This window comes from Orcinus orca, chromosome 11 (assembly GCF_937001465.1).
Source record: "Orcinus orca chromosome 11, mOrcOrc1.1, whole genome shotgun sequence".
Classification (NCBI taxonomy): Eukaryota; Metazoa; Chordata; class Mammalia; order Artiodactyla; family Delphinidae; genus Orcinus; species Orcinus orca.
Window position 1 is genome coordinate 45,615,175 of NC_064569.1, and position 15,731 is coordinate 45,630,905.

Below are 15,731 nucleotides of genomic sequence, written 5' to 3' on the forward strand. Positions count from 1 at the left end.
GTTGCAGCATGTGGCTTGTAGTTGCGGCATGTGGACTCTTAGTTGCGACATGCATGCCGGATCTAGTTCCCCGACCAGGGATCTAACCCAGGCCCCCTGCATTGGGAGTGTGGAATCTTACCCACTGGAGCACGAGGGAAGTCCCTCTTTTTGTTGCTTATAATAAAATATGAAAAGAGGTAAGCTAAAGGAAGGAATGCTAACAAAAAGGATCTGGGGATTGTTGGGTTTGAAAATTCCTAGCCTCTCCAAGGACAAATGAAGCTAATATTTAAAAAATGGCTTGCAGGCAAAGATCATATCTAAGGAATGCTCAAGAAAACATGGTCTGAAAATGAAGCCAAGGAGGTGAACATAAATTCTTTGTTAAGAAAGAGTTAAGGCAGTGCCTCAGAGAATAGTTCAGTTTAACAATAGGACTCTCAGTGATCAAAGGAGAAACTCAAGGAAGAGAAAGGTTTATCTATAGTATTTGTGAATACGGCTTTCATTTGGTGTAGTTAATCTCAATAAGATTCACAGGAGGGCTTCCCTGGTGGCGCAGTGGTTAAGAATCCGCCTACCAATGCAGAGAACACGGGTTCGAGCCCTGGTCCGGGAAGATCCCACATGCCGTGGAGCAACTGAGCCTGTGCGCCACAACTACTGAGCCAGCACGCCACAACTATTGAAGCCCGTGCACCTAGAGAAGCCACCGCAATGAGAAGCCCGCGTGCAGCAGCAAAGACCCAACGCAGCCAAAAATAAATATAAATAAAATAAATAAATTTATTAAAAAAAAAAAGATTCACAGAAGACCTATAAAGATTTTAAGAGAGCTGTATCTGCAGAATTTCATTGGTGATAGAATGATTCTCTCTTATCATTCTGATAGATAAATGTTTGCTGTTTTAAGTCCCCCAAGTTTGGAGTAATGTATTACATAACAATAGATAACGAATACTGAATATTATACAATTGACCTTGAACAATGAGAGGATTACGGGCACCAACCCTCAAGTCGAAAATCTATATAGGGACTTCCCTGGTGGTCCAGTGGTTAAGACTCCACATTTCCACTGCAGGGAGCACAGCTTAGATCCCTGGTTGGGGAACTGGTCAGAGAACTAAGATCCTGCATGCCGTGAAGTGCAGCCAAAAAAAGAAAAGAAAATCCGTAGTCAGCTCTCCATATCTGGGGTTCTGCACTCACGGATTCAACCAGCCATGGATCGTGTAGTACTATACTATGTATTTAGTGGGAAAAAAAATCCTCATATAAGTGGACCCGCACAGTTCAAACGTGTGTTGCTCAAGGGTCAGCTGTATAGACTGAGAAGAAATGGTCTGCAACTATACACGATAACTCATAATGCTGAAAGAAAAAAGCCAAACACAGAAGATTACATTCTGTGTGATCCTTTTTATTAAAGTAGAATACAGGCAAAATTTATCTGTGATGTTTGTAGTCAGGATCATGATTATCTTTGAGGGGTGGAGTAGTAACTAGAAGGGGTCAAAAAGAATCTGGGTGCTAGTAAAGTTGTGTTTCTGCATTGGACTGCTGATTACACAAGTGTGCTTAATTTGTAAAAATACACAGAGTTGTATACTTGTAATCTGTATACTTTTCTGTATGTATATTGTACATGGATACACAGTTTAAGAATATGTGAGACTTTCAAATGCCTGCTTCACTGGGTCTCATCCCCTCCAACTTTCCCAAAGACTGTTTCTGCCATTCCCCGCCCCATACATTGTCAGTCTGTCCTCCACTGGCATGCAAACATGCTGTCTTTTCTTCCTTCTTAATAGACCCCTCCCTTGACCCCTGCATCACCTTCCAGCTACCTCCCCATTTCTCTGCTCCTCTTTATGGGAAAACTTCTCCAAAGAGTAGTCAACATGTCCCTTCCTCCCCTGGATCCACATCAATCCAGAATCTACCCCATATTTCCACTGAGTCTGCTGTTATAAGATCCCCCATGGCCTCCTTTCTGCTAATCCAGTGATGACTTCCCTGTCTTCATCTTACTGAGCAACTCAGCAACATTTGACACCACTGGCCGTTCCTCCTTGAAATCCTCTTTTCTCTTGGCTTCTGAGACATCATGCTCTCCTTGATCCTCACTGGCTGCTATCCTATTTCCTTCACTGAATCCCCTCCTTTGTGTGATCTCTCATTGTTAGAGGGCCCCACGTTCAGTCCTTAGACCTTTCTCCCTGGATTCTCTCACCAGACAATGTCACTTAACCTGTAGGGGAAGAAAACTTTTTTCCCCTATGCCCTTAGGTTTTATACCTGGAGTACTGCAAATTAAACTGACAAAAGACAGATTAACATGAGAAAAGTCTTATTATGTATGCATATGGAGGGCTTCATAGAAAAGAACTGAGATCCAAAGAAGCAGTTAAGCCTGAGGCTTATATACCATTTTAACAAAGAGCAGTAAATTGTGGAGAAGTAATAAGGCAAAGGCAAAAGAGTTTGGGCTTCTAGGAGTGGTAAATTGTGAGACGGTAAAAATATGGGGGAAAGGAAGGTAAGGGTTATTTTAGTAAGGTTTGTTGTGCAGACTCCAATTTGTGCAGTCGTGGGGTGAGAAGTGTCTCTGGTTATTAAGAGTTGTTCTTCTTTCCTGGTCTAGTTGAGGAGAGGGGGGGACACCTTCACAAAGGAAAATTTATACCCTACCTTTGGGCAGATAGGGGAAGGGTAGAGAGCTTTTCCTGAGTCTGCTGCCTCCAGCTCAAAATAATCCTTATGCCAAAGTTGCATATTTTGGGGTCACATCCTCTGATCCCCTTCACAGCCCATGGCTTTAAAGCCCACCTATCTGCTGATGACCTCCAGAAGAATAACCCCAATCTTCCACACTATGCTTCAAGACCATAGGTCTAAGGGCCAACTCGACATTTCCACGTGGATGTCTAATATGTATTAAAACTTAAAAAGACCAAAAAAAAAAAAAAGAATATGTGAGAACAACATATTGCTTTTGAAAATATTCAGAAGCTTTTTTCTTCAAGCAGTACACCCAATTTCAGTGGGGTGGTTCTTCTTATAGTCACCTTGGGTCAATCACGTAGCTGTAGCCATCTGGCAGCTCAGCGGGGGCTGGGTGATACAAGTTGCCTTTACTCACATGGTGGGAGTTTGGTGCTGGCTCTTAGCTGAACTTCTCTCTCCTTGTGGGCTTTCATCCTCCGAGAGGATAACCTGGGTTTCCTTACATGGCAGTTTCAGGGGAGCAAGTGGGTGAGAGTGGAAGCTGCGTGGTCCCTTGAAGCCTTGCTTGCAATTCACATAACATTATTTCTCTCTCTCTCTTTCTCTCCTCTCTCTCCATATATTTCTCAAATATATTTCTGCGCCAAAGCAAATTTTCAGGCCATCTCAGATTCAAGGAGTGGCTACACTCATAAGTGGATATGGATGCAAAGAACTTATGACCATTTTTAATCCACCAATATCACCAACGGCCAAATCTTTAAATCCAGGAACTGTTTCTTTTCTTTTTTTAAAATAATTAGTTAATTAATTTTATTTATTTATTTGGCTGCGTTGGGTCTTTGTTGCTGCGCGTGAGCTTTCTCTAGTTGCGGCGAGCAGGGGCTACTCTTCGTTGAGGTGCGCAGGCTTCTCACTGCAGTGGCTTCTCTTGTTGTGGAGCACGGGCTCTAGGCGTGTGGGCTTCCGTAGTTGGAGCACACAGGCTCAGTAGTTGCGGTGTGCGGGCTTAGTTGCTCCACGGCATGTGGGATCCTCCCGGACCAGGGATCGAACCCATGTCTCCTGCATTGGCAGGCAGATTCTTAACCACTGCGCCATCAGGGAAGTCCCAGGAACTGTTTCTTAATTAGGTACTTTTAGAAAGGAAGAATGTCTTAATAACTTGGTGTTAACATTACAAGGAGTAGTGCTCTGAAATGGCAGAGCTACGTACACAAAGGTACCTAGAAGTAAACATATAGAAAATAACAATCAACAAAAGACCCAGATCTTCTAATACCCTTTTCCACTAAAAGGAAGCAGGCTCCTCAGACTCATTCCGGGTCCTATCCCAGGACTGGGACAGGAAAAGTTAAAGATGAACTTGGAATGTTAGAAAGCAATGAAATACTTTAAAAAAAAAAAAAAAAGGATGGGAGCATGTTCAAAGGACACACACAGGAGCAAGCTTAAAGGGGCTTTCACTGGCTGAATCTGGGAATTTTTTTTTGTGTGTGTGGTACGCGGGCCTCTCACTGCTGTGGCCTCTCCCGCTGCGGAGCACAGGCTCCAGACGCGCAGGCCAAGCGGCCATGGCTCACGAGCCCAGCCGCTCCGCGGCATGCGGGATTCTCCCAGACCGGGGCACGAACCTGCGTCCCCCGCATCGGCAGGCGGACTCTCAACCACTGCGCCACCAGGAAAGCCCTGGGAAATTTTGAGCACCAAAATAATTTAAGATAGGAATGAATTATAAACCATTGGAAAAATAGGAATCCATGAGTCCACACTGATAAGAAGTACATAATTGAATAAATTAATTAATGTAGGAAAAGAGAAACTGCTGATTCATAAATATGTGGGAAATGATGAAGTGGAAAATAATTCTGCAACCATCATAGTAAAAATTGTTTTGGGCAAGAATCATCAATGAGTGCTAATTCTAAGGGAGGAAGTTTGATGAGGAGTAAGGTGTTTACAGAATTTGAAGTGTCTCCCCACAGTTTTCTTGTTAGTTGTAAGAGGAAAGATTGTAACTGCACAGACAGCACCTTGACTCCGTAGTCAGAATTAACATTACTAATGAGGGGCAGAGGACATGGTGTGCCTCCAGGTATGCCACCCTGAGAAAGACACAGCATCACTTATGCAGTATTCTGGAATAACTTGTATTCTAAATATGGGAAAACACACAAGCCCTAATTGAGGAATATTTTATATATTTGAAAGAAACTGGCCAATATTTTATTTTTAAATGTCAATGTCATGAGAGACAAAGACAGACTGAGTAACTCTTCCAGATAAAAGGAGACTAAAGAGACAACTAAATGCAATATGTAATCGGAGATTGGGTCCTGTCCTTGAGGGGAAAAAAGTGCTGTAACAGACATTTCAGAGACAAATGACAAAATTGGAATATGGATGGTAGCTTAAAGTCAATGTTTTATCTTTGTTAAGAGATAGATGGTAAATGTTAAATTTCCTGAAGTTGATAACTGTGGTTACCTAAGAAAATATCTTTGTCCTTAGAAAACATACTCTGAAGTATTAAGAGATAAAGTGGCATGATGTATGCAATTTACTTTCAAATGGCTTGGGAAAAGAAATAATAAAATGTGTATGTGTTGTATATATATGTGTGCATGTGATATATACAATATGTAATTTATATGTCATTAATTTAATAATTATTAGCTATTATGAACTATATAGATATAAAGCTATATCTATATATAGAGAATGGTAAAACAAACGAAAAAGAAACAAATGATAAAACAAATTTTGACAAAATGTCAAAAATTGGTGAAGCTGGTTAAAAGATATGTGGGATTGGATTGGATGAAAGTGGTCAAATAAAAAAAATTTTTAAAGAGATAAAAAAGCATATGTGGGAATACTCTGTATGTATTCTCCAAATTCCTAAGTTTGAAATTGTTTCAAAGTAATTTAAAAAGAAAAAAAATTTTGCTCCTCTACTGCTTTAGTTGAAAGTGAGCATCTATTTAGTAATTTAGTGATGGTGCTGAGAAATTTTTTCAGCATATTACTGTCACACTTATCAAAATGGACAAGTAAAAATTTTAATAATGAAATAATAATAATTTAAATATTCTAATATAACTTCATACTATTTTTTGTATCTCATCATTTCATTCTTCGATGGTGATATTTAGTTTCAGCTAAATACTGATTTTATCACTCTGTGTACACACACACAAACACACACACATTCTTTTTGCTGAACCATTTGTGTTAGTTGTGACTTTTTACTCCTATATACCAAAATACTTCAGTATCTGTCTCCTGACAACGAAGATATTCTCCTAAATAAACAACGTGATTGTCAAACTCAGAGATTTATCACTGATAAAAAACCATTATCTAATACACAGTCCATATTAAATTTCTCCAGTTGTCCCAATGATGTCATTTATAGCTTTTAAAAGTATTCCAATCAAGGAGTGCTTATTGTATTTCTTTATCATGTCCCTGTAATTTCCTTATCTTTGAGGATATTAAACATACTTATTTAAAACATTTTTTGAGTTGCTCTATTATTTGCATTTACATAGAGTGACTTCTCCTGTTTATTGAGCTTGTTGATCTGTCATGGTGGTTCTCTTCATGATAAGCTTTGAAATTTTTGTTGGCTAGCCTGTCTTTTGTGAGCGTTTCATTCTCACATGTGTGTTTTTTTTAGGGTTTGTTGTAGATGAGGTGTTTCTTGTTCGGCATCAGGTGGCTTACAATGTGGTTCTCGGATTGGTTTTTGCATGGGTGATAGTGCCTTCCATAGGGCATTTTTGGGGCTAAGAACGACTGGTGAAGCTACTGGCAATTGGTAGGCGGGTGTTAGCTAAGCTAAATGAATAGAACAAACCTTGGTAACAAAGACTTGCCAATACAAACTCAGTTGAAAACACTGCTTTAGGCAGCTCTCAGCCTCCAGAATCACAGTTGTTGCTATCAGCAAAACTGAGGTCACAATCACAACAAGCTTCCCAAAACAGGAAGCTGCTTATTGAAGAACCCCTTGGCCTCTACCACAAGTCACATCAGGTGAAGTGGACACTTTCTACTGGAGGGCATCCCTCCTCCCCCAGTTTAAGTCCTAATTCAACTCAGGTTTCTTAGGCATACATTTAATTGATAAAGAAACGTCTAGCTGCAAGGGATTTGGGGAAATGTAGTTTTTAGTACTCCAGTTTCTGCCGCAGAGCTGGATACATTAGAGAAACGTGCTAAATATGCCAGTCCACTTCAGAGTTGTAGGTTTCCCTCTCTCCCCCTGCATCCCTCCCTACTAAGTGGTTTTGTGACCGTCTCCCCAGTCCAGAACCAGAGTCGATGTTGAACACGCAGGGATCCAATCGGGGGTGATGTTGCTGATCCCGTCCCTAGCTAGTTGGGAGTCTAGTTTATTCAGCATGGTAGCCTGGAGGGCTGGTTAGCCTACTCCTATCTGCTCTTTGCAGTCACTCCAGGCAAGCGGCTTTTAACTGATAGAGCCCAGTCAGGGGTCACAACATCATACAGCCACCTGTCATGCAGCGGATAGTCTAGGGAACTCTCCAAAGGAACTGGTTCCAGACGGCTAGTACCGGCCCTGTGGTTTCAGCCTCCAGCCATCATATTTCCATTTCCAGTTCAAGGAGATGCTTATTTTGCTTTTTGTTTTATCATGGGTTGCCTTTTAAATGTGCATTTGGAATACATTATCTGTCTGTTATTTTATCTGTTTGCAGTGAGGGGAAGATTTTCTCTAGAATTCACTCAGTCCTTCTGATGGAAAGTGAACCTATAAACCTTGTCTACTTATAAACTTTTTTTTTTGCGGTACGCAGGCCTCTCACTGTTGCGGCCTCTCCCGTTGCGAAGCACAGGCTCTAGACGCGCAGGCTCAGCGGCCATGGCCCACGGGCCCAGCTGCTCCGCGGCATGTGGGATCCTCCCGGACCAGGGCACAAACCCCTGTCCCCTGCATCGGCAGGCGGACTCTCAACCACTGCACCACCAGGGAAGCCCCTTTTTTTTTTTTTAATCAGAGAAAGGACTGTACTATACTCACGGAACCACACACTGCTTCTTTTCACGACACATATCTCTTGTAGGTCTTTTTATAAGAGCACATGAAAATATATCTCATTTTTAAAGTTGACTGCGTATTATTTATGTTATATGACTATATCGTAAGTTATTTAGTCCTGATCGACACCTTGTTTCCTTTACAAATAGGGATGCAATAAACATACTAGGTGAACTTTCGTGAATATGTCTGCTCTATTTAAACCAAATGCCAGTTATTATATGTGAGAGTGCTCTTTAATTTAGATTTTTTTTATTTGTATTTTTTTAACATCTTTATTGGACTATAAATGCTTTACAATGTTGTGTTAGTTTCTGCTATATAACAAAGTGAATCAGCTATACATATACATATATCCCCATATCCCTTCCCTCTTGCGTCTCCCTCCCACCCTCCCTATCCCACCCAACTAGGTGGTCACAAAACACCAAGCTGATCTCCCTGTGCTATGCAGCTGCTTCCCACTAGCTATCTATTTTGCATTTGGTAGTGTATCTATATCAATGCTACTCTTTCACTTCGTCCCAGCTTACCCTTTCCCCTCCCTGTGTCCTCAAGTCCATTCTCTGTCTGTGTCTTTATTCCTATCCTGCCCCTAGGTTCATCAGAACCCTTTTTTTTTAGATTCCATATATATGTGTTAGCGTACGGTATTTGTTTTTCTCTTTCTGACTTACTTCACTCAGTATGACAGACCCTAGGTCCATCCACCTCACTACAAATAACTCAATTTCATTTCTTTTCATGGCCGAGTAATATTCCATTGTATATATGTGCCACATCTTCTTTATCCATTCATCTGTTGATGGACACTTAGGTTGCTTCCATGTCCTGGCTATTATAAATAGTGCTGCAGTGAACATTGTGGTACATGTCTCTTTTTGAATTATGGTTTTCTCAGGGTATATGCCCAGTAGTGGGATTGCTGGGTCATATAGTAGTTCTAATTTTAGTTTTTTAAGGAACCTCCATACTGTTCTCCATAGTGACTGTATCAATTTACATTCCTAACAACAGTGCAAGAGGGTTCCCTTTTCTCCACACCCTCTCCAGCATTTGTTGTTTGTAGACTTTTTGATGATGGCCATTCTGACTGGTGTGAGGTTTCAATTTAGATTTTTGACTTGGGTTATGGCAAAGAGGCCATCCGAAACTGTCAATCTGAAGAGGCAACCAAGAAAATTGTGAGCCACTTACTGCTTGCCATACACACATTTATTCTCATTCGACAGATTAATGAGCAATCAGCAATATGATCAATTAAATAGTGATGAGAGCTGACAAAGGCCCTGTGCTACCTAAACCACAGAAATGTGTCTGGCCGGGGGCATGAGGCAGGCTCTGAGGAGCTCCTGTTCTTTATGTCTCATCACAGAAAGAATTCAGTGAGAGGCAAAGTGATTGATAAGAAGTGACATTAGAATAGGACACTTGTCTGCTGTGTGTATTTATGAATATTAATGAATAAAAACTGCTTGGCTGGTATACCTTAACTACTTCATGAGGTTTTTTTGCAGCATGCAGGAGTTTTAGCGACCTTGTTTTTTAAAAAATTAAATACAAGGAGTAAAACTTAAACAAAAATAAAAGCCCAAAGCTTTCCCAAACATTACTCAATGATTATGCAGCAAAAGCGTTACTTGACAAAGTAGCTTTTGAATGATGTCTGCCTGATTCACCTTACTTTGCGTGCCTCTGTGCACAAGCCAGCTCTGCAGTGGAACCTGGGGTCGGAGCTGTGTCGTGCTCTGCCCTGTGTGACTGTCCTATGGTCCTGTTAGTCATCTTACCATGCAGAGCTCAGCCTGTCTAACTCATCCATAGAAGATACACCAGCAAAGCTGCTGTGAGAATCTGTTGCAGGTGTCTGAGTGCCCTAAAAACAAATCCTGTTCTATTTTTTTAAGTTTTTACTTTTTGTGGTTGTTTAAATTTTTTTCAGTTGTTAAATATGTTTTATTCAGGTGTAGATAAATTTCATTTATTCACTGTTCAACAAAGTTAAAATTTAAAAAAAAGAGTGGGATGCTTGTGAGGCTTACAAGTGGACAGGCAAGGGAGTGTGTGCTGCCCTGAGTATTTAGTAGGTTACATTTTTATAATCAAAGGAAAAGAGGGGAGGAGGTGCAGACCACCTTCTTCTTCATTCTTTGAGTCTTCCATCATTAACTCCTCCTTCATGTCGGGCAGGGGAGTTTTTGACCCTAGATGGCCCATCCAGGACTGTTGTGGTGCTATGGAAAAATTATTTTAGGTCTCAGTATAATGAGGGTTTTTCACTTGGAAAAGTCACCTTTCCCTAAATTATTGTTTTTCATGTGCACAGAGAGCATGTCCTAGGGGTCATCATTGGGCAGGGTGTAGGCCTTATTTTTCCACTATTGTTTTATTGTCTTGAGGCATAACTCATGCCTCCATTGCATGGTTTTGTGAGTTTGCTTCGTTTTGTTGTTAGGCAAGCCTGTTATGATTGCTGTTAGTATGAGACAGTTTCACTTTTTTTGTGCTAATATTATGATATTGTATTGTTGATATTTTCTTGGCACTTTTGCCATTTTCTCTTTCTTTTTCCTTTTTTTATCAGTTGACTCACTTTCTTTCTGTCTTCCTTCCTTCCTTCCTTCTAGTTTTATTGAGATATATTTGACATACAGCCCTGTATAAGTTTAAAGTGTCCAGCATAATGATTTGACCTACATACATCATGAAATTATGATCACAATAAGTTTAGTGAACATCCATCATCTCATATAGACAAAATGAAAGAAAAAATTAAAAAATATATTTTCCTTGTGATGAGAGCTCTCAGAATTTACTCTCTTAACAACTTTCATATATAATCTACAGCAGTGTTCATTATATTTATCATGTTATACATTACATCCCTAGTACTTATTTATCTTACAACTGGAAGTCTGTACTTCTGACCACCTTCATTCACTTCTCTCTCCCTCCAGGTCCCTCTTCTGGTAACCACAAATCTGACCTCTTTTTCTATGAGTTTGTCTGTTTGAAGTATAATTGACGTACAACATTATGTTAGTTCCTGGTGCACAACACAGTGATTCAGCATTTCTATACATTACAAAATGATCACCACGGTAACTCTGTCACCATACAAAGTTAGTACATTATTATTGACTATATTCCCCACACTGCACATTTCACCAACCATGCTTCGTTTATTTATTATTTTTAAAAAGTATTTATTTATTTGGCTGTGCTGGGTCTTAGTTTCGGCACGCGGGACCTTCACTGTTGTGTGCGGAATCTTCATTGTGGCACATGGGATCTTAGCTGCGGCATGCAGGTTCTAGTTCCCTGACCAGGTGGTGAACCTGGGCCCCTGTATTGGAAGGGTGGAGTCTTAATGGCTGAACCAGAGGAGAAGTCCCATGACTCATTTACTTTGTAACTGGAAGTTTGTTCCTCTTAATCGCCCTCATCTATTTTTTTTCATCCGCCTAACACCACCCCGGCCCAGCAACCATCTGTTTATTCTCAGTATTTTGTTATGTTTGTTCCTTTGTTTTCTTTTTTAGATTCCACATATAAGTGAAACCATACAGTATTTGTCTTTCTCTGACATATTTCACTTAGCATAATACCCTCTAGGTCCATCGTGTTGTCACAAATGGCAAGATTTCATTCTTTTTATGGCTGGGTAATATTCCGTCATATGTATATGTCACATCTTCTTTATCCATCCATCTATTAATGGGCACTTAGGTTGCTTCCATATCTTGGCTATTGTAAATAATGCTGCAATAAACATAGGGGTGCATGTTTCTTTTCGAATTAGTGTTTCTGTTTTCTTCGGATAAATACCCAGGAGTGGAATAGCTGGATTGTATGGTAGTTCTATTTTTAACTTTTTGAAGAATCTCCATACCGTATTCCATACTGTTTTCCGTAGTAGCTGCACCAATTTACATTCCCACCAACAATGCACGAGGCTTCCCTTCTTTCCACATCCTCACCAACACTTGTTATTTCTTGTCTCTTTGATAACAGCCATTCTGACAGGTGTGAGGTGATATCTCATTGTGGTTTTGATTTGCATTTTTTTGACGATTAGTGATGTTGAACATCTTTTCATGGGCCGGTTGGTCATTTGCATGTCTTCTTTGAAAAAAATGTCTATTCAGGTCCTCTGCTCATTTTTTAATTGGGTTGTTTGCTTTTTTTGCTATTGAATTGCATGAGTTCTTTGTATGTTTTTGATATTAACCCCTTATCAGATCTGTTGTTTACAAATGTCTTCTCCCATTCAGTAGACGGCCTTTCGTTTGTTGATAGTTTGCTGTGCACAAGCTTTGTAGATTGATGTAGTCCCATTTAAAAATTTTTGCTTTTGTTTCCCTTGCTTGAGGAGACATAGCCAAAAAAATGTTGCTAAGACATGTCAAAGAGTGAACTATGTTATCTTCTAAGAGTTTTATGGTTTCAGGTCTTATATTTAAGTTTTTAATCCATTTTGAGTTTATTTTTATGTATGGTGTGAGAAAGTAGTCCAGTTTGATTCCTTTGCATGTAACTGTCCAGTTTTCCTAACACCATTTATTGAAGAGGCTGCCTTTTCCCCATTGTAGATTCTCACCTTTTTTGTCATAGATTAATTGACCATATATGTATGGGTTCGTTGCTGGGCTATCTATTTTGTTGCATTGATCTATGTGTCTGCTTTTGTGCCAATACTATACTGTTTTGATTACTGTAGTTTTGTAGTATAGTTTGAAACCAGAGAGCATACCTCTAGTTTTGTTCTTCTTTCTCAAGATTGTTTTGGCTCTTCAGGGTCTTTTGTGTTTCCATACAAATTTTAGAATTATTTGTTCTAGCTCTGTGAAAAATGCCATTGGTATTTCGATAAGGATTACATTAAATGTGTAGATTGCCTTAGGTAGTATGATCATTTTAATAACAATATTAATTTTTCCAGTCCATGAGCACAGTATATCTTTCCATTTGTTTGTGTCATCTTCAATTTCTTTCATTAGTGCCTTATAGTTTTCTGAGTACAGGTGTTTTACCTCCTTAGTTAGATTTATTCCTAGGTATTTTAATTAATTAATTAATTAATTAATTAATTTAGGCTGTGTTGGTTCTTTGTTGCTGTGCATGACTTTCTCTAGTTGTGTCGAGCGGGTGCTACTCTTTATTGTGGTGTGTGGGCTTCTCAATGCAGTGGCTTCTCTTGTGGAGCACAGGCTCTAGGCACATGGGCTTCAGTAGTTGCAGCATGCAGGCTCAGTAGTTGCAGCACGCGGGCTCTAGAGCACACAGGCTTCAGTAGCTGTGGTGCACGGGCTCAGTAGTTGTGGCTCATGGGCTCTAGAGTGCAGGAGTAGTTGTGGTGCACGGACTTAGTTGCTCCATGGCATGTGGGATCTTCCTGGACCAGGGATCGAACCCATGTCCCCTGCATTGGCAGGTGTGTTCTTAACCACTGCACCACCAAGGAAGTCCTATTCCTAGGTATTTTCCAATGCAGTTGTAAATGGGATTGTTAATTAATTTCTCTTTCTGATAGTTCGTTGGTAGTGTATAGAAATGCAGCAGATTTTTGTATATTAATTATGTATCCTGCAAATTTACTGAATTCATTGATGAGTTTTAATAGTTTTTGGTGGTGTCTTTAGGACTTTCTGTATATGGTATCATGTCAGCTGCACAGTTACAGTTTTATTTCTTCCTTTCCAATTTGGATGCCTTGGGCTTGTCATAGCAAGCCTTTATTATGTTAAGGTATGTTCCTTCTATACCCACTTTGTTCTTTTTTATCATAAAGAAATACACACACATATATACAAACTATAGTTTAAAGAAGAATGACAAAACTGACCACTGTGTACCCACCGTTTTGTTTAAGCAATAAAACATTACTTGTTCCATTAAAGCAGTCATTCTCAAAGTATGGTCTGTGTACCCCTGCGGGTCCCCAAGACCCTTTGTGGGGAGTCCATGAGGTCAAGGCTGTTTTCATAATACACCAAGGTGTTATTTGCCTTTTTTGCCGGTTTGACATTTGCACTGAGGGTGCAAAAACAACGGTGGGTAGAACTGCTGGCCCCTTAGCACTAATCAAGACAGTGGCACCAAACTGTACTGGTCATTGTGTTCTTTACTGCCACACGCTTGCAGTAAATAATGCCAGTTTCACTTAAGAATGTCCTTGATAAAGCAGTAAAAACCATTAGTTTTGTTAAATCTCAACTCTTGAGTGCATATATTTTTAAACTTCTGGGTTACAAAATGGGAAATGCCAATAAAGCACTTCTGCTGCATACCGAAGTACGGTCATTTGGAAGGAAAGTATTTGCATTATTTAGATGCAAGCTGAACTAGTCCTTTTTTTTTTTTTTTTTTTTTTAAATGGAACACTGTTTTTACCTGAAAGCATGATATATAATACTATGTTTGTTGAAATTTGGGAATTTGGCAGACATTTTTACAAAAATAAATGAACTGAGTCTGTCACTTGGAGGAAAACTACTTGGCAGTGTTTTTTGCCAATGATAAAACTGGAGTTTTCAAGTCAAAACTAGAATTTTGGAAAACTTGTACCTGCCAGCTGAGCTTTATAATTTCCTGGTACTTAAAGACTTTTCTGATGAGATTGGCGGTAATATTAATGAATATGATTTTTTTGATGCTGTGTAATAAAATGTGTCAACATTTGGAAGATCCACATAACTCCATGAACCAGTGTTTTCCAAATGACCAATTCATGATGTTACAAAATTATATAGGGGTAAATGTTCCAGTCAAAACACAAGATGTATTTTAATATGACAGAGTAGAAAAAGCTTATTGATAGGATTTCAGATTCCACATTGCAACTAATCTTTAACAAACTCCTCCTTGTGGAGTTGTATAAGATCAAAGAAGAATATCCATAATTATCTGAATAGGCTATTAAAATACTCCTCCCTTTTCCAGCTACATAGCCACATTTATTCATGTATTTTAATCAAAACAACCTATCACCATAGATGAATGGAGAAGCAGATATGAGAGTCCTGCTATCTTCTGTTATTGTCACACACTAAAAAAATTTGCAAAATTGTAACAGCACCCCTCTTTTCACCAATTTTTTATTTTGAAAATATAGTTATTTGTTAAAATAAAATATGTTATTTATGTTAAAAGTGGTGGCTTTATTATTATTATTTAAAGTGACATGAATATATATATTTAAAATTTCTCAGTTTCAATTTCTACTACAGTAAATATCAATAGATATAACCCATATAAACTACAGTTGTTCAGAGGACTCAAGTAGTAAGAGTGTAAAGGAGTCTTGGGATTAAATGTTTGAGAATTATTGCTGTAAAGCCCCTAAAGGACCTTCCCTATTAAACCTCTTTCCTGCTCCTGTGTAACTCCTATTCAGAGTTTCAGTTATTCCCTTTCTCTTTCTTACAATTTACCGTATATATTCCGCTTCTCGATCACATCTCCTGCCCACATTCTACTGCTGGTGGGATTTGGCTTGTTTCAAGTTTTTGCTTCTACAGATATTTTTGTACACATTTCCTGGTGCACGGGTGCAAGAATTTCTTATCGTATATACACAAGTGGAATTACTGGATCATAGGTCAAGAAATTTTCTGGATCATAGGTCAAGAAATTTTCAACTTTATGAGGTAGTGCCAGATTATTTTCTAAAGTCATTGCACCAGTTTACACTCCCACCAGTAGTATATCGAAGTTCCAACTGTTTCTCCAACCCTTGCTGGCATTTTCCGTAGTAAGACTTTTTAACTTGTGCTGATCTGTTGGCTGAGAAATATCTCATTTTGATTTTCAGTTTCAGTTTCTTCCTTACTTATGAGGTTAATCCTCTTTTCATAAGTTTAAAGGTTGTTTGTATTCCCACACTTCAGGAAATGCATATTGAAGTCTTTTGCCCAGTTTTCTATTGGATCGTCTATATTTTCAATTTGATTA